We start from the raw sequence: 24,887 nt of genomic DNA on the forward strand, positions 1-24,887 counted from the left end.
GCCGCCGCGCCCACGCCCCCTGCCGCATCCTCCGCCTCCTGCCGCCGCCGCCGCTGCTCCGCGGGCCGGCGGGCGGCGAGGGGGCCCCGGGGGCCGGGCGCACGGGCTCCGGGCGCGGAGGAGGCTTCCTGCTGCCTTTGTCTCTCGCCCGCTTTTCAAACCTCCCAGCCCCGGGCCGCCCGCACTCCGCCGCCCAGGCGGGGGGACCAGGAGGCCAATCCCGGCTGGCGGCGCGCGTTCCTTCTCCCCCGCCGTCCGCGGCCACTTGGGAGCTGCCGGCCCCCGCACCGAGGACGCCGCGGCCGTCCGGCCGGAGCGCGGCTCGGCGCAGACCCCGGGCGAGCAGGCGGGCCGCGCGTTTGGTAGCGCCCGGGCCGGCTCCGGCCCGCCGCCCTGCAGCGCGTCCCCTCCACCGCTCCCGCTCCCCCGCGCCCGCGCAATGGTACGGGCCTGCGCTGCCGGAACTGTGGAGCCGTTGCCCTGGAAACCGAGTTCGGCCTGGTCCCGTGGCCCCTGGTTTTTAACCCTGTGGGCGCCGTGCGGGAGCAGCAGCTGTCAGCAGAGCGCCTCCCCACCCGGCTTCTTTTCACCCCGTAGCCCGTTATTGAGCCGTTCCCTCTCTGGGCCACGCCCCAGCCCCGTTCCTTCTTTTTCTTTGCTGTTGAAGTCTGCGCAACCCCTTCCCACGGTTTACCCCTACAATCCCTGACCCTTACTTCACACCCCTCTCCCTTGATTATCCCTGCGAGAGCCTCCTCCTATAGCAGTGCTCAATAATCATCACCCCAACTCTCCTTTTCTTACTGTCCTTAATGCCCCTTAACACATCTCATTATCACACCCCCTGCTCCCCCGGTTGGGGCTGTTTCCTACGACTCCTTTCTCTCCAGTCTTGTGTCTTAAATTGTAGAGAAACTCGGCTTTACTCATTTTAAACAATGACCCGCTCCAGTTGGTGTTCTAGAAATTTCTAGAATTATCTATACTTCCTTCTAGCATCTTCTGATGGTTTCCAGACATGCTGTGTGTGTTCCCCCTCGGTACTTGATACATCAAAACTTCCCTCTACTTCTGCAGGCTGCTGCAACTACCAATACCCTCAGCCCACTTTGCTTAGAGGAGAACAGCCTTCCCTAAGCCTTGTTTTAGGAGCTTTCTCCTTGTCATCAGCCTTAGACTATCAGTTGCATGGCTCAGTTGTACTGATAGCCAATATATTCGTATATGCTGAATCCAGTTTACTTTTTGATTAAAATGGAATGACAGTTGAACTTGGTTTAAGACAATCCAGTCGTGTCTGTTGGTTTATCAACTGTTTTATGGAAACAGGGCACAATTACATTCTAGGATGTAGCCCCTGGCTCCTAAATGTCCGTACTAAGGATAGAATTTCAGAAGTTTCATTTTAACTACCCCCAAACCAAGAATGTTTGGATCAGAGAAAATGACCCTCTGTATTTTAATTTATGGATCCACACAGCTAGATACAACACAACCGGATTTATCAGAAAGGGAAAATGGTTTCATTGATTCTTTGAGGACCTGAACAAGATTTGGAAGGGGTTCCATGTTCAGTGTAGAGAGTAACTTTTGCCCAAGCAACCAATACTGGACCAAATACGTACAAAATCAGTCATAGGCATAATACACCTTTTACACCCCTACCACTCCTCTTTCCTAAATCAGGAAATGCAGAAGCAAAAATTCTCGCCAGCTTGTTACCTCACCCACATTACACGCAGTGTGAAGCCCATAGATTTTTATAACCTTCCTGAAAAAAATAGACTGCACTGTTAGTCATCCAGTACTTCCAGATGTACGGTGGCAGTAAGTGTCACGATTCTGGGGTATGCCTGGGCTTCAGTCTTCTCCTGGGGGTTATCTAGGCTTGTATTCTTATCAGTCACTTCTGCCTAAACTTTGACCTTAAATTCTGCGTGAAAGTCACTTTTTGGTTGTTCTATGCACCTAGATGTGTTTGGGTTGATGTCAAGGCCTTAACCCAAAGCACCTTAGTGTAACTTAATCCTGTTTAATACAAAACAAAGTACCCCACACATTTGGGGGGAATTTTAGACAGGGGGCCCGACCAGGCTCGGGCTAAGAAGGAGTTTAAAGGTTTTCCTTCTCTAGAAAGGCCTTTGTTCTCAAATCTGAAGAGTCATTCAGAGGCATCTGGAAGCACTTTCTCTAGAAGTTGGCTGTCTGGTCCTTGTTCTAGCAACAGTTTTTCTTGACTTGAGTTCTAGAATCTTATTAACACAGAGCCTTTTATTTAAGGCACTCAAGTATATATTACAAGGATTTTCAGCAATAAATAGGAAAATATAGCATCAAGAAGCATCACAGAGAAAGCATTCCTGGGGAAAAGGAACTAGGGCATAGAATGAGCCGTATGCAGAATCTGAACACCTGGTGCCTATGCCACTGGAGAAGCAACTCCCCTTTCTGGGTCTCAGTTTCCTTGTGTTTCACCAGAGTGATTTGACTAGGTAATCTTCAGGGACCGTTCCAGTAGGAACACTGTGAGGCCAAGAGCCTAGCATACCGTCTCCTTAGCCCATGGAAGTAGACATTGTTCCTAGTGCAGGCTCCAGATATTAAGAATAATTTCGAATACGCTAACTTCTTGGGAGTTTTGGTTTATGCTCAGACTCAGGACCTAAAAATATATGGAGAGTATGTATAGATAGGAGACTCTGATTGTCTGGCAAAGATGTGTACCAATGAAGACAATTCCGTGGCTTGCTCTTCATATTTTTAAAACTTGTTGAGATTTGTGTGTATGATTTAACAAGTTGCAACCAGAAGTTTTTTTCTGAATGAACTATAGTCTATTTAAAAGCAGAATTGATAGCCTTGTGTAGGGAAGTCTCTCCAAAGCCTTACCAAGAATTTTTTTTTTTAATTCTAGATTTTTCAGATGGAGTGTGCTTTTCACCTGGGTAGGGTGAGAGACCCAACCCCAAGATCAGGCTTACCTAAGGATTCATACTTTCTCCTTCAGAAGGGGCACACCTGGCAGGAAAGGTCAGAAGAGCTCTGAAGCTTTTAACTCCTCATTCAAGAATATATATGTATTTCCAAAACTAGTGGCCCAGAGTCTAGTTTATGGGTTGGGTCACAGGAGTTACAATAGGCCAGGCAAAGTGGCTCATGCCTGTAATCCCAGCACTTTGGGAGGCTGAGGTGGGCTGATCACTTGAGGTCGGGAGTTCAAGACCAGCCTGGCCAACATGGTGAACCCCAACTCTACTAAAAAAAATACAAAACTATTAGCCGGGCATGGTGACATATGTATGTAATCCCAGCTACTCAGGAGGCTGAGGCATGAGAATCACATGAACCCAGGAGGCAGAGGTTGCAGTGAGCTGGTACTGTCCCACTACACTCCAGCCTGGGCAACAGAGCAAGAGACCTTGTCAAAAAAGAAAAAGTTAAAATATTTTGTGTCTATTTTCCTTGAACTCTAATGCATCTTTGGCACAATGCCTGCTATGTAGTAGACATTTTGTCAATGTTGTTGAACTGACATGAATGAGATGGGTAATATAAATAATAATCTCTTTATGTAAGACTTCATACATATCGAACTTCTTGGAGAGCTGGGCAGCCATTAGTAATCTGAGGTTTATAATAAAATGCTGCCTTTCCAACTTAAAGGTTTCTTGAGAATAACATTAATTCTATTGCTAAGTGTTTCTAAGTAGGAGAGCATCACTCTCAACACTTCTTGGTGACAGAATATTAAAGATAAGAGACAGTCAGGATTTGATTCACTGATTACAAATAAAAGATTTAAGCAGAAACAATAAACAAAAAAAAAAAACCCTATTTAAAAACGGGCAAAAGATTTAAATAGACATTTCTCCAAAGAAGATACCCAAATGACCCACAGCGCGTGAAAAGATACTCAACATCATTAGTCACAGGGAAATGCAAATGAAAGCCACAATAAGATACCACCTCATATCCATAAGGATGGCTACTATTAATAAAACAGAAAAGAACAAGTGTAGGTAAGGATATGGAGAAAGTAGAATCCTGGTGCACTGTGGGTGAGAATGTAAAGTTGTGGGCCAGGCACAGTGACTCACACCTGTAATCCCAGCACTTTAGGAGGCTGAAGCAGGAGGATTGCTTGAACCCAGGAGTTCAAGATCACCCTGGGCAACATAGCAAGACCCCATCTCTATTACAAAAAATTGTGCAGCTGCTATGGAAAATGGTATGGCCATTTCTCAAAAAATTAAAAATACCATATGATTCTGTTTCTAGGTGTGTACCTAAAAGAATTGAAAGCAGGGGCGGCCGGGCACTGTGTCTCACGCCTGTAATGCCAGCACTTTGGGAGGCCGAGGCGGGTGGATCACAAGGTCAGGAGATGGAGACGACGGTGAAACCCCGTCTCTACTAAAAAATACAAAAAAAAAACTAGCCGGGCGCGGTGGCGGGCGCCTGTAGTCCCAGCTACTCGGGAGGCTGAGGCAGAAGAATGGCGTGAACCCGGGAGGCGGAGCTTGCAGTGAGCCGAGATCCGGCCACTGCACTCCAGCCTGGGCGACAGAGCCAGACTCCATCTCAAAAAAAAAAAAAAAAAAAAAAGAAAGCAGGGGCTCGAAGAGCTATTTGTACATCCATGTTCCTAGTTAACGTTATTCATAATACCAAAAGTTAGAAGCAACCTGAATGTCCATTGACAAATGAATGGATAAACAAAATTGTGGTATATACTCACAAGGGAATACTATTCAGCCTTGAAAAGGAAGGAGATTCTGACACATAGTACAACACGGATGAACCCTAAGGACATTGTGCTAAGTTAATAAGCCAGTCACAAAAGGACAAATACCGTACAATTCCACTTATACGAAGTATCTAGAGTAGTCAAAATTATAGAAACAGAAAAAAATAAACATTGCTAGGGGCTGGGGAGAGGGTTGATGCAGAATGAGGAGTTGTTTAATGAGTACAGAGTTTCAGTTTTACGAGATGGAAACTGTTCTGAAAATTGGTTGCACGAGAATGTGAATATACCTAACACTGCTGAGCTGTACACTTAAAAATGGGCCAGGCGAGGTGGCTTACGCCTATAATCCCAGCACTTTGGGAGGCTAAGGTGGGCAGATCACCTGAGGTCAGGAGTTCGAGACCAGCCTGACCAGCATGGAGAAACCTCATCTCTACTAAAAATACAAAAATACAAAATTAGCCGGGCGTGGTGGCGCCTGCCTGTAATCCCAACTACTCGGGAGACTGAGGCAGGAGAATCACTTAAACCCGGGAGGTGGAGGTTGCAGTGAGCCAAGATTGTGCCATTGCATTGCAGCCTGGGCAATAAGAGCAAAACGTTGTCTAAAAAAAACAAAAACAAACAAACAAAAAAATGGTTAAGATGACAAATTTTATGTTATGTGTACTTTACAATTAAAACTTTTTAAAAGATTTTAGCAGGACAAACATTTTGAAATAAAGATAGAAAAGAAAAAGAGAAAAATAGGTGAAAAGTATTCTCACATCAACAGATTGCCAGGAACCCCCTGAGATATTTGAGATGTTCTCCCAAATTGTTAGCTTGCTATATCTTGTAAATGTAGGCTTAGGATCATCTTTATCCAATACCGTAAAAGTAAGGGCTTGTGATCTGGGTAGCAAGAGCCTTCCTGTGAGGGTGAATGTGTACTGTGTTGTCCACACTGGAAAACTCATGGAGGTGAAAGGGGGTGCTGTGCTATTACTATTCACCCCCGATGGATGGTCGTGCCCTTTTACTCTTGAAATGGGGTTGCTATTTGTAATTTGTTATCTGCAACGTTTGAGTGTTAACTGTAATAGGTGTTTTTGCAGTTTCAGGCACCCAACCAAAGAATTAGAAATACAGTAATAGAATAATCTCGGATATCAGGTATTGTTTGTTCAGTGTTGACAAACACCTTAGGTACTTGTTACAAAACAGGTAGATAGAACGACTCTAGAAAAATACAGTGTGTTGTAAATGTGGCCATTTCCAGGTCACTGAACACTTAGAAAGATGGGTTTTCAATTTATTCACTCCTTCGGGCTGGGCAGGGTGGCTGTAATCCCAGCACTTTGGGAGGCCAGGGTGGGAGGATCGCTTGATCCCAAGAGTTTGAGACCAGCCTAGGCAACATAGCAAGGTCTCATCTCTACAAGAAATAAAAATAAAAATAATTAACCACGCATGATGGCATGCACCTGTAGTCCCAGCTAGTCAGGAGGCTGAGGCAAGCGGGAAGACCGCTGGGCCAGGAGGTCAAGGCTGCAGTGAACTGTGCTCGCACCCCTGCACTCCAGCTTGGGTGACAGAGCGAGACCATCTCTCAAGAAAAAAAATTCAGGAAAATATTAATGCAAATTATATACATTGCTCTGTGCTATGAAATAAACGAAGATGTAGAAGATTATGTTTTTGCCTTTAAGAACTTGGGATCCAGCAGGTGAGCTAGAAAATACCTGTGACAGTGACAGTATTTGTTAGTGTTATAAGTGCCAGCAGAATGATAGAAATAAAGTTCTCAGTTTGGAGGATCCATAGTGAAACCTATAATTTGAATAGGTGTTGATGGGAAGAATGTCATTACATTATAGTGGAAATTTTATTAGAGAATAGGCTGAAGTTTTATGTTGTTTAGAAAAAAATAAGAACATTAGAATAGCAACCATATATTGTCATACATTGTTATGGATATTCCATATTGAGGCATCGGTTATGTTAATCAAAAAAAATCACTTTCCCAAAGAATTCTTAGCTTTTATTTTTCCCAAGAATAAGAGATCTGGCTGGGCATGGTGGATCATTCCTGTAATCCCAGCTTTTGGGGTGGCTGAGGTGGGAGGATCACTTGAGCCCAAGAGTTCAAGATCAGCCTGGGCAACACAGGGAGACCCTAGCCCTAGAAAATTAAATTTAAAAAATTAGCCAGACCCAGTGGTGCGCACCTGTAGTCCCAGCTCTTCACAGGGCTGAGGTAGGAGGATAGTTTGAGCCCAGGAGGTCGAGGCTGCAGTGAGCCGTGATCACACCAGTGCACTCCAGCCTGGGTAACAGAGAGAGAGGAGAGAAAGAAAAAAGAGAAACCTTTATTTTAACTCTTATGTATTTGGAATTGAAAGTCAGTGTCTTATCTAAAGTCAGAAAATTTTAATTCGTGGTCTGGACTTTGCAACTGTTTTTACAACCAAGATTGCCTCAAAAAAAAAAAAAATTTTTTTTTTTTGTTTTAGTCAGCTCTCTCCTCATGTGCCCCATTCTTCTCTCTAACAGTAGAACCAGATAAGGATGGAAAAAGAGAGAAGTTCAGGGTGTCCTGCCTGCGGCGTCCACGTGTGACTCTCCCGTACAGGCCCGTGCCTTCTGTTCCCATTTCCCATGAGCTGTGTTCACACCACACTTGGAGTCTGAAGCTGTGTGTTTGAGTCCTTGCCCTCCCACTGTAGTCTGTTGCATGACCTATGGCAAAGTCACTCAATTCTTTGAGCTTCAATTTCCTCATCTATAAGACGAAAGTGATTACCGTTCACAGAGCTGTGGTGAGAATTCGTTAAGAAAACATCCACGAGAAAGGAAAGGCCTAGTGCGTACCTGGCACATAGTAGGGACCTTGTAAATGCTGCTTTTGTTCTTTTCTTTTATAAAGATGCACTTTGAAAAAGAAAAAAAAAAAAAAAACCCTCACGTATGTACCTCAAAATGATACAGATGTACATTTGCTGACAGTTAAACTTTTTTTAAACTTTATTTCCTGTTTTAAAGAAATGTACAGGTTTGAAGCTGGGCACAGTGGCTCACGCCTGTAATCCCAGCCCTTTGGGAGGCCGAGAAGCAAGTGAATCACAAGGTCAGGAATTTGAGACCAGCCTGGCCAACATGGTGAAACCTCGTCTCTACTAAAAATACAGAAAATTAGCTGGGTATAGTGGGGGGCACCTGTAATCTCAGCTACTACTCGGAGCTACTCGGGAGGCTGAGGCAGGAGAATAGCTTGAACTTGGGATGCGGAGATTGCAGTGAGCTGAGATCGCTCCACTGCACTCCAGCCTGGGCAACAGAGTGAGACTCTGTCTCAAAAAAAAAAAAAAAAAAAGAAATGTACAGGTTCAAGGACTGGAAACATAACAAAAGTGTAGGAGCATAAGAGAATGATCTTTCAGGTAGAGCCAGCCATCTGCTTGCATCTTATCTTCTCCTCTGTAAGTCAGGAAGGGCGGCATGTTCCATTCACCCACAAAGCAATAGTCTAGAACTCCTCTTCTGCCAGACATCCATCCATCCTGTGGCCTTGGACCTATGGTTTCACTACCAACTCTTACCCTTTCTTTCTTTCTTTTTTTGTGACAGAGTCTCACTTTGTCACCCAGGCTGGAGTGCAGTGGCTCGATCTCAGCTCACTGCAACCTTCACCTCCCGGGTTCAAGCGATTCTCCTGCCTCAGCCTCCTGAGTAGCTGGGATTACAGGCGTCTGCCACCACGCCTGGCTGATTTTTTTTTTTTTTTTTTTTGAAACGGAGTCTCGCTCTGTCACCCAGGCTGGAGTGCAGTGGTGCGATCTCGGCTCACTGCAAGCTCCACCTCCCGGGTTTACGCTGTTCTCCTGCCCCACCACACCCGGCTAATTTTTTTTTTTTTTGTATTTTTAGTAGAGAGGGGGTTTCACCGTGTTAGCCAGGATGGTCCCCATCTCCTGACCTCGTGATCCACCCACCTCGGCCTCCCAAAGTGCTGGGATTACAGGCGTGAGCCACTGCGTCTGGCCTGATTTTTATATTATTAGTAGAGATGGGGTTTCACCATGTTGGCCAGGCTGGTCTTGAACTCCTGACCTCAGGTGACCCACCCGCCTCAGCCTCCCAAAGTGCTGGGGTTATAGGCGTGAGTCATTATGCCTGGCCCAACTCTTACTCTTTCTTTTGCTTACAGCGGTGGTTCTGAAGCTTGACTAGGCATCAGAATAAACTTGAGGGCTTCTTGATGCAGGATATCTGGGGAGAGGCCTGAGAATTTGCATTTCTCACATTGCTGTCAGCATCACTTGGGAGCTGGGGATCACAGAACTGAGAATCAGTGGTAGAACCTCCTAGCACCCATCTTTTTTTTTTTCCTTCCTTAAAACTTTTGTTACATTATACTTCTTAAAAGCTATCTCTTTTTGGCAAAATAAAAAGAATATAGGGGCCGGGTGCGGTGGCTCAAGCCTGTAATCCCAGCACTTTGGGAGGCCGAGACGGGCGGATCATAAGGTCAGGAGATCGAGACCATCCTGGCTAACACGGTGAAACCCCGTCTCTACTAAAAATACAAAAACTAGCTGGGCAAGGTGGCGGCGCCTGTAGTCCCAGCTACTTGGGAGGCTGAGGCAGGAGAATGGCGTAAACCCAGGAGGCGGAGCTTGCAGTGAGCTGAGATCCGGCCACTGCACTCCAGTCCGGGCAACAGAGCGAGACTCCGCCTCCAAAAAAAAAAAAAAAAAAAGAATATAGGAAAAAACTATAGTCCCCCCTGCCTCCATCTTCTGTCTTTTAGATCATAAACTCCTCTGATACAAAGGTTGAAATTTTCTCCAGTAGTATGGTGAAAAGAACTTGGATTTTACAGTCAGATGAATTCTAGGATAAAATCTTGACTCGGTCCCTTATTAGCTCTATGACTTTGGACAAGTTATTTAACCACGAAGAGCCTCAATTGTCTCATCTATAAAATGGACTCGTGATTTCCAAATCTCGGGAGTTTTGTGAGGGTTGACTGGGATAATGTGTGCAACCTCCTAGTACAGTGACAGACCACAGTGAAAACAGCCCGATGTTTACTGAGCGTTTATTGAGTAGTAGGCCTTCTTTTAATGTCTTTACATGTATGAACTTACCTAATTGTCACAACAGCCCATTTTCACAACCTACGAAGAGGGGTCATTATTATCTCCGTTTTACAGATGAGGAAAGTACAGCCCAGAGAAGTGACTTGCTCAAGACCAAACAGCTGGCCGAACTGGAATTTGAATTCTGTGATCTGGATCTAGAGCCCATAGCCAAGCCACCATGCTTTGCTGTGTTAACAATATGTGTAGCATTCCACCTTGCTAGGATGCAGTTACTCTATGATGCCACAGAAAAAGAGGTCCATGACACAGAAAGATAAATGCCACATGTTCTCACTCGTGTGTGGGAGCTAAAAACAACTGAGCTCATAGAAATAGAAGTAGGGGTGAGGCACGGTGGCTCACGCCTGTAATCCCAGCACTTTGGGAGGCCGAGGTGGGTGGATCGCTTGAGGCCAGGAGTTCGAGACCAGCCTGGGCAACATGCGGAGACTCCCATCTCTACAAAAATACAAAAATCAGCCTGGCATTGTGGTGCGCACCGGGGATCCCAGCTACTCTGGAGGCTAAGATGGGAAGATGGCTTGAGCCCAGGAGGTCGAGGCTGCAGTGAGCTGTGATCACACCACTGCACTCCAGCCTGGGTGACAGAGGGAGACCCTGTCTGAAAGAAAGAAAGAGGCTGGGAAGTGCAGCAGGGAGAGGAGGGCAGGAAATGGTTGGTTAATGGATGTAAAATTACAGCTAGACAGGAGGAACAGGCTCTAGTGTTCTAAAGCACTGTAGGGCGAATGGAGTTAACAACATATTTGTTCAAAAAGCTGGAAGAGAGGATTTTCAGTGTTCCCAACACGAAGAAATGGTTTTTGAGGTGATGGATATGCTGATTACCCTGACTGGATCCATTATACATAGCCTACATGGATAGAAATAGCACTCTGTGTGTATAAATGTGTACACCTTTTACACATGCCAACTGAAAACAAAAGGAAAAAAAGATGTGCAAATATGTTTCGAGATCTTTAAAGTGCCATGAAATGTATGGTATGTTTTGCTTGTTAGGAGTACTGCTGTCCCATTAGGTATTTGAACAACTCCTCATAAAACAAAGTACCTTTGGCTTGGGACAAAAATAGAGTTAACAGTGTGATACTGACCATCCTGTGGGCAGGACCTGGTCACGGTGAGGTGTGGTGATCGTGCAAAACACGCGAAGGCTCTGGTGGGTGTGCTAGCCAAAGTAGGTCAGAGTGTGTGTGGGGGGGTAGGTGAGGGTTGTGAGAGAGAGAGTGTGTGTGTGTTTGTGCCTGTGTGAGTGTGTGTTCTGCAGGGTAGATACGCTGCTATCTGTTTTATGCCTTCAGGCCCACCGCTGACTGTGGCCCTGCATGGCCAGGAACGTGTTTGTGTGTAATTATGTCACCCTCTAGCGGTGACTTCCTTACTAGCCCCTTATCCTTGAAAAGCCCACTCTGATGTCGGTGGCCTCTCTTCCCAGTGACAGCCCGGGAGTAGAACTTCAGGGAGATTTTGGCGTGGAGGGGCAGTGCCAGGAAAAGCGGAGTGTGGCCGGGCATGAAGAGGGTGACAGGACCTGGGAAGAGGGAAAGGACAACTAGGACTGATGATTCGTGTATCCCTGCAGAGCAGAAGGGGAAGCAGGCGAGGCAGAGCATCTGGAGGGGAGAAGAGAAGGCGCTCTCAAGGGAGGCTCTTGCATGTCAATTTTCGTCAAGTGCCATTTGATGTTTGTGGGGCGGGATGATGACCGCAGCTAGAGCTCTTTCCAGAATGTCAGTTCTGAGGGCCGAAGTGGGCATGGAGAAGCAATAGTTTAAAGCAGTTTCAATTCTGTTTTCCAAGGGAAGTAGGCACAGGTTTAGAGACCGCCTACAGCTGACTAAATTCCAAACCGTCACCACCGTGGAGCGGACCGCGGACTTGGCTGCTTCGGCCTGGCCTGGGGCTGTGTTCTGTCTGCCAGTAAAGGTCATTTTTATCAGGATCCACATAGGCTTTCGCATGTTGATAAATATTTCAGAAGACAAGAGGGAATCAAGATCAGCGTTGCTCAGAGCGGATTTGGAACTCCGAGTTAGGCCAGACCCTGCCGCCTAAGGCCTGACTGAGCCAGAGTGCGAAGGGTACTCCCTGTTTGAAGAGGTGCTGGCGCCAGGCCAGGCTTTGCTGGAAAGTCCTATCCGGATGAGCCAGATCATTTGCATTTCTTACATAATGTCAGACCCAGAGGAGCTTTAGGGATTGGCCCTGCCGCAGAGCTCACAGCCAGGTCCCCTTTTCCGCCAAGAGGATAGGGTTAAAGGTTAAAAAAAAACAGCCAGAATCTCAAGGGGCAGAAAAGCAAAGGCTCCGCCGTGCCAGCATTAACTCTTCACACCCCAGAAAAGAGCGTTCGGAGATAAAACCACACCTTTATGTCACGTGATGCCACTGCCTTCCTGAATCCAGTCATTCCTAAAGAGGTCAGTAACACCAAGCACTGGCCTTCCCCCTCGTGTGCAGGAAATTAAAGAGGCATGAAAACCCGGTCCACGTTTTCTCTAAAGTTGGAACAGCTTGCCTGGGGCTTCAGACTGAGCTTCAGTCTCAAGCTTCAGTGAGATTCTTTGTTGTTTATTTTTTATTTTTAAACGTACTATTTGGCCAGGCGCGGTGGCTCATGCCTATAATCCCAGCACTTTGGGAGGCCAAGGCAGGCAGATCACTTGAGGTCAGGAGTTTGAGACCAGCCTGGCCAACACGGTGAAACCCCATCTCTACTAAAAATATAAAAATTAGCCAGTGTGATGGTGTACGCCTGTAATCCCACCTGCTCAGGAGGCTGAAGCAGGAGAATCGCATGAACCTCGGAGGTGAAGGTTGCAGTCAGCTCAGATCGAGCCACTGCACTCCAGCCTGGGTGACAGAGCAAGACTCCGTCTCAAAATAAATTAACTAACTAACTAACTAACTAACTAACTAACTAACTAACTTTACTATTGAAGACCAAAGAGTTCAGGTAACTAACATAAGAAATCAGTGGCTACCATTGTAACCATCAAGAATTCCTTAATGGACCAGGCGCAGTAGCTCATGCCTGTAATCCCAACAGTTTGGGAGGCTGAGGCGAGTGGATCACGAGGTCAGGAGTTCAGGATCAGCCTGGCCAACATGGTGAAACCCTGTCTCTACTACAAAAATTAGCTGGGTGTGGTGGAGCACACCTGTAATCCTAGTTACTCAGGAGGCTGAGGCAGAATTGCTTGAACTGGGGAGGTGGAGGTTGCAGTGAGCTGAGATCACACAACTGCACTCCAGCCTGGGTGACAGCGAGACTCTGTCTCAGAAAAAAAAAAAAAAAAAAGGATTCTTTAATTTAACTGGTTCAGGGAGAGTTGTCACATACTAGCAAATCTTAGTAACCAGACGACACTCAAAGCAGGGTGTAGATATTTAACAAAAGCACTGTGTAGACATTTAATGACAATAGTTGCTTTTTGTTTGCTTGCTTTTGGTTTGTTTGTTTACAAATGAAAAAAAGGCATAGAATGAGAAGTCACTTTCTCAGGTCGCGGGAACAATTCAGGTTGAGTGCATCTCTCCTCCACCTGCCTAGCATCTTGGAGTCTCCTCACCCAGGCGCACACTCAGGATTGCAGTCATCTGTTATTGTTGCCTTTATTTATTTATTTTGAGACAGAGTCTCGCTCTTGTCACCCAGGCTGGCGTGTAGTGACGCGATCTCGGCTCACTGCAACCTCCATCTCTCGGGTTCAATGGATTCTCCTGCCTCAGCCTCCCGAATAGCTGGGACTACAGGCATGTGCCACAATGCTTAGCTAATTTTTTTTGTATTTTTAGTAGAGATGGGGTTTCACCGTGTTGACCGGGCTAGTCTTGAACTCCTGACTTCAGGTGATCCACTGGTCTCGGCCTCCCAAAGTGCTGGGATTACAGGTACTAGCCACTGCACCTGGCCTATTGTTGCCTTTTTACTTGATATTTCAATAAATTTGTGAACAATTGGAATGGTAAGAAATTTGCTACAGTACATAAAGGTTTGATTATTTATTTATTTATTTATTTATTTATTTATTTATTTATTTATTTATTTTGAGATGGAGTCTCACTCTGTTGCCAGGCTGGAGTGCAGTGGCACCATCTTGGCTCACTGCAAGCTCCGCCTCCTGGGTTTACGCCATTCTCCTGCCTCAGCCTCCCGAGTAGCTGGGACTACAGGTGCCCGCCACCACGCCCAGCTAATTCTTTATACTTTTAGTAGAAACGGGGTTTCACTGTATTAGCCAGGATGGTCTCGATCTCCTGACGTCATGATCTGCCCGCCTCAGCCTCCCAAAGTGCTGGGGTTTACAGGCGTGAGCTACCGCCCCCGGTGATCACTGAGACTGCTATGTGATTAGGATTGCTCATTGATATCCTGCAATAAGGGAGGAAAAGGAGAAATTTCAAATGGAGTGATTATGGATGTCCGCGGGTATGTCAGTAGCAGCTAAAGTGCTGTGGGAAAATGGAAAACACAATCTTTGGGATCCCTCTTTCAGCCACTTTCCTGCTTTTATATCTATAAACTTTAAAAAGTAGGGCATACTTTAAATAATCGTATACTAAGCAATTGTCACCACTGGCAGAGCTAAAATTGAGTCAGCTTGCCTTGTGATTTAATCAGAAACTTGTCTTAGTCCGTAAAGCTTCACTACAGGAAATGCCCAGGAGCTACTAATAAAGTTTAATACACATTTGCTTCCTCAACGCTATGTTAGCATGCTGACCATCTCAACTTTATTTGTAAACATATTGCTTATTAAAAACACCCTGTAAGATGTCACAAACTGATAGAAAGTTGGGGCTACTACATAAATTAATATGCTAACTAGTATTTTTCAGTGTTATATAGTATAAGATAGTAAGTGCTTAAAATATGAACATTTTGAAATTCTCGGCCAGCATACTCCCATGGTTAACATTGAGTTATTCATGGCTCTGGAAGAGAGCAGGTGGTTCACTTCCAACTAGGGGTTGTGTTCCAAACTAAGGGTTTTTGTTTGTTTTGTTTTTTGCTTTTAAAGAAAATCAAGTTTATTTTTGAAAGTGTTCATTTTAATTCTAAGACAAAGCTAGAAGGCCGGGCGCGGTGGCTCACGCCTGTAATCCCAGTACTTTGGGAGGCCGAGGCAGGCGGATCACAAGGTCAGGCGATCGAGACCATCCTGGCTAACACGGTGAAACCCCATCTCTACTAAAAATACAAAAAAATAAAATTAGCCAGGGGTGTGGTGGTGCACGCCTGTAGTCCCAGCTACTCGGGAGGCTGAGGCAGGAAATGGCGTGAACTCAGGAGGCGCAGCTTGCAGTGAGCCGAGATCGTACCACTGCACTCCTGGGCGGGGAAAAAAAAAAGCTAGAAAAAGAAGAATGGAAGATATGGGAAAAAAAAATTGTCAACTGTCACTGTCCTACCGTGGGAAAGAAATGTCTTGCAAATGGGAAAAAAAAGTTGGAGAGAACAAGAAGTCTGTGGTGTTATGTAAGAGGAAGCGCCCAGATTACATATAAAAGTTAACTGTTTCACGCCCTGTTCTTAAATATTAGGGATGCAAAATACGTGGTAGCAGTAAGTCAGAGCCTGCTTCCCTAAATATTTCTTTTTTTTTTTTCTTTGGGACGGAGTCTCACTCTGTCGCCCAGGCTGGAGTGCAGTAACGGGATCTCAGCTCACTGCAAGCTCCGCCTCCCGGGTTTACGCCATTCTCCTGCCTCAGCCTCCCGAGTAGCTGGGACTACAGGCGCCGCCACCACGCCCGGCTAGTTTTTTGTATTTTTAGTAGAGATGGGGTTTCACCGTGTTAGCCAGGATGGTCTCAATCTCCTGACCTCCTGATCTGCCCTGGGCCTCCCAAAGTGCTGGGATTACAGGCTTGAGTCACCGCGCCCGGCCAACAAGTAGAAAATTCTATCCTGAATGAGTGTGTGCGTGCCTGGTAGAATATTTCCTAGTATTTCCTAGATCCTTGTTGGTTGACTTCCCACCCACAAACCCCCAGAAGGAGTAAACTGTCTCTAAATATCAGAATAAATAACAACAGTGAAACAACTTTTATGTTTTCTCTTTTTTTCCTTTTTTTTTTTTTTTTTGAGACAGTGTCTCACTCTGTCGCTCAGGCTGGAGTGCAGTGGTATAATCATGGTTCACTGCAGCCTTGAACTCCTGGTCTCAAGCTATTCTCCTGCCTCAGCCTACCAAGCAGCTGGGACTACAGGCGTGCGCCACCACACCCAGCGAATTTTAAAATTTTTTGTACAGCCAGGGTCTCCCTATATTGCCCAGGCTGGTCTCTAACTCCTGGTCTCAAGTGATCCTCCCGCCTCAGCCTCCCAAAATGCTGGGATTTCCGGCGTGGGCCACAGTGCCCAGCTGAAACAACTTTTCAAAGGTATGTTAGAGATCCAACTAGATTCTCCTCTTGCATTTATCTGCAGCATATCAATCTGGTTTGCCCATGGTTAGGTGGTTCTTGGTCTGGGTCTTAGTTTCACGGGTCTACACATATGTGAAAACTCATCAAGCTGTATATTTAAGACTTGTGCGTTTTAGTCTGTGTGTTTTGTTTCAATTTTAAAACGTTTTTATTTATTTATTTTTTAAGTCAGAAGGGGTTTAATGAGTCAAGAAAAGTTTACTTCTGTGCATACAAATTATCTCAAGGTGTGTTTGTTCAAACAGGGTAACCACATAGCGACAGATTCTACAGTGGCTGCTGCCCAGAGCTGCACACAAATGGGAACATGACCGTACCCCTGAACCCTCCACCCTTCTCTTGCCTGTGATTCCCACTCCTTCCCTGGCCTTTTGTGGCCTGGCCACTTTCGCTGCTGAACTGGGGCAACGATTTTGTTTCTCTTCATTACCCTTCATCTCGCCAGGCCTCTGTTCATCCCATCCCTCAGCCCCTGGTACCACGTATGCAGTTAGCACTCAAGAAATACTGACTGTAATTTTGATTGTTTGTCTCTGGTTAATAGGTGTTGGGGGCTGGGTGCAGTGGCTCATGCCTGTAATCTCAAAACTTTGGGAGCCAAGGTGTGAAGATCACTTGAGCCCAGGAGTTCAGAACCAGCCTGGGCAATACAGTGAGACTTAGTCTCTATTTTATTTTTTTTCAAAATAATTTGTTTTTTAATTTTTTATTTTATTTTATTTTTTGAGACAGAGTCTCACTCTGTCGCCCAGGCTGGAGTGTAGTGGCTGGATCTCAGCTCACTGCAAGCTCCGCCTCCCGGGTTTACGCCATTCTCCTGCCTCAGCCTCCCAAGTAGCTGGGACTACAGGCGCCCGCCACCTCGCCCGGCTAGATTTTTGGATTTTTGTATTTTTTAGTAGAGACGGGGTTTCACGGTGTTAGCCAGGATGGTCTCGATCTCCTGACCTCGTGATCCACCCGTCTCGGCCTCCCAAAGTGCTGGGATTACAGGCTTGAGCCACCACACCCGGCCCTCAAAATAATTTTTAAAAAAGATGTGTTGGGGTGGGCAGTGAGTATGGGAAAGAAGGGAGAAAGGGAGCTTGTTTCTAATGTACAGATGGGGAGAAGTCTGGGGCTGCGCAGGAGCTGGGGTGAAGAACACAAGGCATTCTGGTTTTGCCTCTGTCTTTGACGATGTTTTCTTAATGTTGGAAACATGCAATCGTTTTATCACTTGCCACATACCTTCCCATGCTGTTCCCTACTGAACCAAATCAGGTCATATTATACTTGCTATGTTATACTGCGCTGTTTTCCATTGACTTTTTGGTTATGGATATTGGCTTTCAGTGTTGGATGTGTGGTTTCTTTTCACACAAACATGAATACGTTGTACCACTGAGATTTTCCTAGGGGTTCAGTCATTTTGAGTTGGAGATGGTCATTGGGATGCACTTTTACATTCCTGTTCTCACTTTCATCTGTGGGTGCCACCCAGAGCACAGGCTTTCTGTGGAACAGTGAATGTGCTTACGTATGAGTAGAAGAAGCGAGGCTTTTCTTATGCAGCCTGGGAGACAAGGAAACCGCGGTGATGCCATGTGCCAGGAGCACGCATTTATCTGTGGTATATCGGAGCCTCAGATCCAGCCGTCCCAGACAGTAACGTCCACAAGGATGAGGCCCTTTTGCAGGAGACGGACAACACACTTCCCTTATTCCTGCTCCAGTAGTTGAGATCTGCCGGAGACCGTTACTCATGTTTCCTGGACTTGAACTTTAGGACACTGGCCACTGGGCATTTTTTGCAGAGGGTCCTCATTAGAATTTCTCTTTCTGTCCCTTTTTTAACCTTATTTTTTAAGCTAAATTTCTAAATGCTTTTGAAACCAGCAGTGTTGTTTTATTGTGCTGATAGAACCCAGATGGGAGGAGGGAGTTTTGGGTTTTGTTTTTTTTTTTTTCTTTCATCATTTGAATCATTGCACAAGCACCATATCACCTAGAAACAGAGGGTGATTTCAGGACAGTGCTGTGGTCTCAAAGCAGGGTTAAGTTCAGAAAAGCAGCAGGGAGGAAAAAAAGTGCCTTCTGATTCAACACTTCCGTTCTATGTGATTTAAGCACATATCTAGTTACAAGGTTTCTTTGGCAAAAGCAATTTTTTGCACTGGAGTTAGCCAGGCAAAGCCAGCGTCCCCCTGGCCAGTAGAGTTTGAGGACCCATCTGCCTCACACATCATCAGCAGCATTGTTTGTTTAGCGCCCTTCTGTAGAATCTTTATTCACGGAGAAGTAGAGGAAAACTCAAACAGCCCAGCTGGATTTCCAGGTCCTGGGTGGAATTTGTAACCCCTTTGACTTCTCAACTGAGAAAATTGGATGCGGCTGTCACAGAAAGAGAATAAATATGGAACCCCACAATGCTATGCTTGCGGCCACTTTTATTCCATTGAATTTCACACATAATGAAAGGCAGGCATACTCTGAGAGGCACAGAGCTGAGCCAGTGCTGGGAGTCCTGCAATTCCAAGTAGGTTGAGCTGGTGACAATTCTGGGCAAAATACTTTAGTCCTCTTTCGTTGGCTGCCGGCTGAAACATGCAGGTGGTAATATCTCCTCCTGTTATCCTACTGCAAGTGTTCTGCTTTTAAAACTAAACAAACTATGAAAAAGGGAATACAAGTGGTTAGTAAACATCTAAAAAAATGTATGCCCTCACGAATAATCAAAGAAAGGTGGTTTAAAATTTGATGGCATTTTTTCCCTATTGTGAGAAAGATTTTTTTTTAATGATAATATCCAAACATCTTAATTAGCTTTTGTCATTTAATACTAAAACCCAGTTTAGTGTTTTATTAGGCTTTACTTTCATGAAAGGTTGGGAATTCTAAAAATAACTTATTTTGAAAGAGTAATGAATGGCCCAATAAACTTAATGGTCCAATTTAAGCGATTGATTGGTCAATAGATGCTAGAGAAGTTAGGACTGGAAAAGACGTTAGGGCTTATGTGGCTCTGCCCCGTCATTTTCTAACTGAGAAGGTTGGAACCTGGAGATGTTGTGTGACTTGTCTGGGGTCACACAGTTGTACGGAGGCTGGAATTGCATTAGTAAAACACGAGTTCTTATTTAGATCTTGCTCTCAGCAAATAGCTTCACATAGGATTAAACTTTTTGTTTTCAATACCTCAAGGATGTTGTGCCTCCCAGTCTTTCCAGACAGACAAGATGTCCAAAACCTCAAATCAGGCACTGTTCCCTCATTCACTCTTTCTCCTTAGATGAATGAGTGGCTGGATACCTCTACATCTTTAGAAAAAAATGTTTTTGAGATACAGTCTTACTCTGCCACCCAGGCTGGAGTGCAGCAGCATGATCATGGCTCACTACAACCTCCAACTCCTGGGCCAAGCGATCCTCCCACCTCAGCCTCCTGAGTAGCTGGGACTGCAGGTGTGCACCACCATGCCTGCTTAATGTTTTTATTTTTGTAGAGATAGGAGTCTGACTATGTTCCCCAGGCTGGTCTGGAACCTCTGGGCTCAAGTGATCCACCCACCTCGTCCTCCCAAACTGCTGGGATTGCAGGTGCGAGCCACTACGTCCAGCCTAGATCTGTTTAATGGGGATAATAATCCTTGCACAATTGATGCCCGTTTGATAATCTTAGAAACCCCTTGAGCAACTACAAATAAAAATAAGGTGTGTACAATCTAAAAGAGGGATAAAAAGTGTATAGGTAAGTCTCGCCGGGCACGGTGACTCACACCTGTAATCCCAGCACTTCGGGAGGCCGAGGTGGGTGGATCACAAGGTCAGGGGTTCAAGACCAGCCTAACCAACATGGTGAAACCCTGTCTCTACTAAAAATACAAAAATTAGCTGGGCATGGTGGCAGGGGCCTGTAATCCCAGCTACTCAGGAGGCTGAGGCAGGAGAATTGCTTGAACCCAGGAGGCGAAGGTTGCAGTGAGCCAAGATCACGCCACTGCACTCCAGCCTGGGCGAGAGTGAGACTCCGTATCAAAAAAAAAAAAAAAAAGTATATAGGTAAGTCTAATACAAAACAGAATAAATGTTGTAAGAGGTTGTACTCGGTAAGGTCTTGCTGTTCCTATAACAAACAAATCTCCCAAATGTAAATTGGCTCTAAAATCATAGAAATTTATTTCTAGCCCCTGTAAAAGCCAAAATGGATGTTCATTATTAACAGGCAGGTCTCTCCTGGGTAATTTTGGGGTCTGGACTTCTTCTGATTTATCACTCTATCTTTGGCCTGGTTTTGAAGGCCCCCATGCTTGTGTGCATCAAGCTCAAAGAAGAAAAGTGAGCTTGGAGGTCTCCTGGTTGGAGATTTTTAGAGGGCAGGCCTGGGAGTTGCAGACGTCACTTCTTTTTTTTTTTGAGACGGAGTCTCGCTCTGTCGCCCAGGCTGGAGTGCAGTGGCCGGATCTCAGCTCACTGTAAGCTCCGCCTCCCGGGTTTACGCCATTCTCCTGCCTCAGCCTCCCGAGTAGCTGGGACTACAGGCGCCCGCCACCTCGCCCGGCTAGTTTTTTGTATTTTTTAGTAGAGACGGGGTTTCACCATGTTAGCCAGGATGGTCTCGATCTCCTGACCTCCTGATCCACCCGTCTCGGCCTCCCAAAGTGCTGGGATTACAGGCTTGAGCCACCGCGCCCGGCCCACTTCTTCTTGCATACCTTTAGATAGCACCCAGCCATATGACCACCTCTTGGTGCAATGGATGCTGGGTAACATAGTCCAGCGACATGCAGTTTTAGTGACCATCAAGTGATCTCTGCTACAATGGGCTTTGAGGGTCCAAAGGAGGAGGAGGTCATATGAGAGTGAAGTAACGTCTTGGACAACTACACACATGCCTAGGAAGGCATAAATAATTCATAATTATTTCTACTATTAATGGTCATTTTGTCTTAATTTTAATTAGAGAGTTCTGCAGACTCCTCCTAGGTGGTGGGATATGTATCTCAAGTTGTTTGTATTTTCAGGAGTGGTGACTCTTTCTAATCCATGGCCTGTGCTTACAAGATAGCCAGGATCCCAGGGAGATCACACCTGCTCCAGCCATCTCATGCAGCTGGGGAGGTGACCACAGAAACAGTGGGCCCTCCCCAAAGCCACACGCAGATAGACTATACTCAGGACTCTTCATCTCCATTCAGCAGTGACCAGAGGCCAGCGGCCCGAGGCCTGTGCTGGTGGTTGGTTCCATCTGCTGACATTTGTCATCCCATGGCTGCATAAGGCACAGACCACACCTCCTCATCTCCTTTCCACTCAGGCTGACAGTGCTCTCCTTCTGCCCCTTGTAGTGTTTCTACTGAATCAGACTTCCCAGCTGGGCTCCCACCCTCCAGACGCTTACCCTCCACACTCCACCCATCATTGTTGGAGCAAACGATTACCAGAGCTTTTCTAAATCCACATCTGATGATGCCTGTCCCCTGTTCAAATGCCTCAGATGTCTCCTGCAGATGACAGGAGACACCCAAACTCCTTATACGTGGGCCTCAGTAGGAAGGTTCTGCTTCACCAAGAAGTAATCCCTTTTGTTTGTCTTTAGAGTTTGACTTTGGTTCTCTCTCTCTCTATCTCTTCCTCTGCCCCTTCCCTTTTCTGTTTTCTGACGTTGAATTTTGGACTTGAAACTATGTGCGTTTTTCAGGCCTCTGTGCCTTTGCTCAGTGGGCGGATCTCATTCTCCTTTTTTTTTTTTTTTTTTTTGAGACGGAGTCTCACTCTGTCACCCAGGCTGGAGTGCTGTGGCCGGATCTCAGCTCACTGCAAGCTCCGCCTCCCGGGTTCACGCCATTCTCCTGCCTCAGCCTCCCGAGTAGCTGGGACTACAGGCGCCGCCACCTCACCCGGCTAGTTTTTTGTAGTTTTTAGTAGAGACGGGGTTTCACCGTGTTAGCCAGGATGGTCTCGATCTCCTGACCTCGTGATCCGCCCGTCTCGGCCTCCCAAAGTGCTGGGATTACAGGCTTGAGCCACCGGGCCCAGCCTGATCTCATTCTCCTATCTCCAGCTGTGAGAATCCTGCCTGTCCTCTTAGGGACAGGTTCAAATACCGTCACCCCCAGGAAGCATCCCCACCATTGGAACGACATAGTCTCAGGTGTTTGGATAGTGATTGATAACCTCCATGATAACATTTTGCCCTGCTAAATATTATAATCACATACGTTTGCCTCACCTCTACAAGATTCCTGTTACTCAACTCAGCGTTCCTGTTACTCAACTTTGAGTAAGACCTGATAGATGCTCAATAATATTGGTTGATTTGAATTAAGAGTCACGGAAAGAATTCCATTTAAATTACTTTTTGGCATTTTCACTGGGTCTGAATGTTTTGTTTACTCTGAGTAGCAAATTTAAAACAGCAAACAGTTTAGTTCTGATAATGGAAAATTGCTCTCTGGGTCCTTACAGGACGGCTGCTTTTCCTAAAGATAATCTGTAATGATGGGAAGTATAGGTTGTCATTGGAATAGAAGGTGGTTTTCTCCACGGCTGGTAGGTGGGGTCTTGCTCCTGGGTGGTAGGTTACAGTTTGCTACCCTTACCTGGAGTGCCATGGTACTTTGCAAGTAAGTCTGTTAAAGTTCCTACCGTACCACATTTAAACATTAGATTTCAAATAGAATTTTTGATTTTGTACAAGTGATGTTTTGTTTTCTTGCCTGGCTTCCACTCTAGACCAGCACGATGAAAGAGTCCATGAACTCTCTGTGATCATGGAAACGTTCTATGATCTGTGCTGTCCAAAACAATAGCCACTGGCCACCTGTGACTACTGAACCCTTGAAATGTGGCTTCTGCAATGGAGGAACGGAACATTTAATTTAAATTCATTTTTAATTTAAATAGCCACATGTGGCCAGTGGCTACCGTCTCGGGCAGTGATATTGAGTTCCTAGGAGAGCAGCATTTTATTAATTTATTGGAATATCCTATACAGTACTGTGTGTTCAGTAAACCTACAATAAGCATTTGTGCCGGGTGCGGTGGCTCACGCCTGTAATCCCAGCACTTTGGGAGGCTTAGGCCGGCGGATCACGAGGTCAGGAGATCGAGACCATCCTGGCTAACACGGTGAAACCCCATCTCTACTAAAAATACAAAAAACTAGCCGGGCGAGGTGGCGGGCGCCTGTAGTCCCAGCTACTCGGGAGGCTGAGGCAGGAGAATGGCGTGAACCGGGAAGGCGGAGCTTGCAGTGAGCTGAGATCCGGCCACTGCACTCCAGCCCAGGCGACAGAGTGAGACTCCGTCTCAAAAAAAAAAAACAACAAAAAAGCATTTGTTAAATGATGAACGGTTAACATTTATTGAGTGCCTGCTGAATGCCAGGTGCTTCCCAGAGGTTGTCCTTGTGTTACCTTCATTTTCTGCAGAGCCCTGTGTTGGGGCAGCGTAGACAGCAAGGCTTGACCTCCGTCATTGCAGCCTTCACCAAGAAAACAGGCAGCCGAGGGAGCAATTTAGCAAGAGGGTCAGGAGTTCCGTGAAACGAAGCCTGACAGAGCCATAAAAGAAACGAAAGAATATTGGTGGTGAACCAAAAGCCTCTGTGACCTGCCCAGGCCTGAATTTGGTGATCATGCTTTTGCCTGAGGCAGCCACAGAAGTTATTGAATTCTCAAAACCAGGGCCTGTGAGACCCACAAAGCTGGTCTGAGGTTTGCTAGCAGGGACTCTAGTTTTGGCAAAGGGAATGTGGGCTGCTTAGCGTTGGAGGGGGAGACAGGAGAGGTGACCATTTCGGCTTTGAAGGCTCTCATCAGTGAGGAAGGAGCTGGTGCTGTGCCTGAGTGGGCGTGAACTTGCCCGTGGTTTGCTTTAGAAAAGCTGCTTGGCTCCTCTTCTCTCGGAGGATTTGGAAGGTCTTCCCCGCACCATTGAAGGAGCAGTTTGAGACACAGGGGCGTCAGCTGGGGACAGCATTAGAGGGACCCACATTACTTAGAGCTACTGGTTTCCCCCCAAATAAAAGCCCAGGTGACATTTCTGCATGAGCAGTGAGTGACAGGAGAATTTGCCTGCAGCCTCTCCGCTATGCTCTGCCTTTAGAGTCCCTCTGGCCGCGGCCCCTGTGTTGCCGTTTGCCCCTGGGAGCCTGACTGATGAAGACAGGCTCCGGTTCGTCACTGAAGGTGCTGTGGACCCAGGGGTGCCGTACTTCCGCCGTTCTGCTCACTGCAACATTCATCTCCTGCCTGTTTACAAAAAATAAAATAATTATCCTATTCTTCCAAACGGAAATTGCTAATTTTTGAAGCAGAAGGTTGACAGCTTCAGTAAGATTTCAAGAGCACGAGAAGACTGGAATCAGGTGAGGCCATAACTTCTTATCTAAACTTAGTTTCTGGGGTGGAATTACAGAATTGTTTAGAAAAAGAGTCAGTATAACTACTTTCAGAAAATACCACCTGTGGAAATCCAGATTTATAAATAGTGATTATGCATTTAGTACAATGATTCTCATATATGTAATATATATATATATATATATATATATTTTTTTTTTTTTTTTTTTTTT

General features: G+C 45.9%; 1 protein-coding gene across 2 annotated transcripts in view; it reads left to right on the forward strand.

Moving 5' to 3' along the window:
• The window catches only part of WNT5B (Wnt family member 5B), a 75,254-nt gene that overhangs the window by 20,005 nt on the left and 30,362 nt on the right, over positions 1–24,887 (forward strand). Inside the window, exon 1 of one of the 2 annotated variants that reach the window (XM_023182932.2) lies at positions 24,593–24,680. The exons of the other annotated variant lie outside the window; for it this stretch is intronic. The gene's annotated coding sequence lies outside the window, so the exon portion shown is untranslated. Of the gene's footprint in view, positions 1–24,592; positions 24,681–24,887 lie in introns of those variants that run through there. 2 annotated transcript variants of the gene reach the window in all.

The sequence above is a fragment of the Piliocolobus tephrosceles genome, chromosome 10, assembly GCF_002776525.5.
Source record: "Piliocolobus tephrosceles isolate RC106 chromosome 10, ASM277652v3, whole genome shotgun sequence".
In the NCBI taxonomy this organism is placed as follows: domain Eukaryota; kingdom Metazoa; phylum Chordata; class Mammalia; order Primates; family Cercopithecidae; genus Piliocolobus; species Piliocolobus tephrosceles.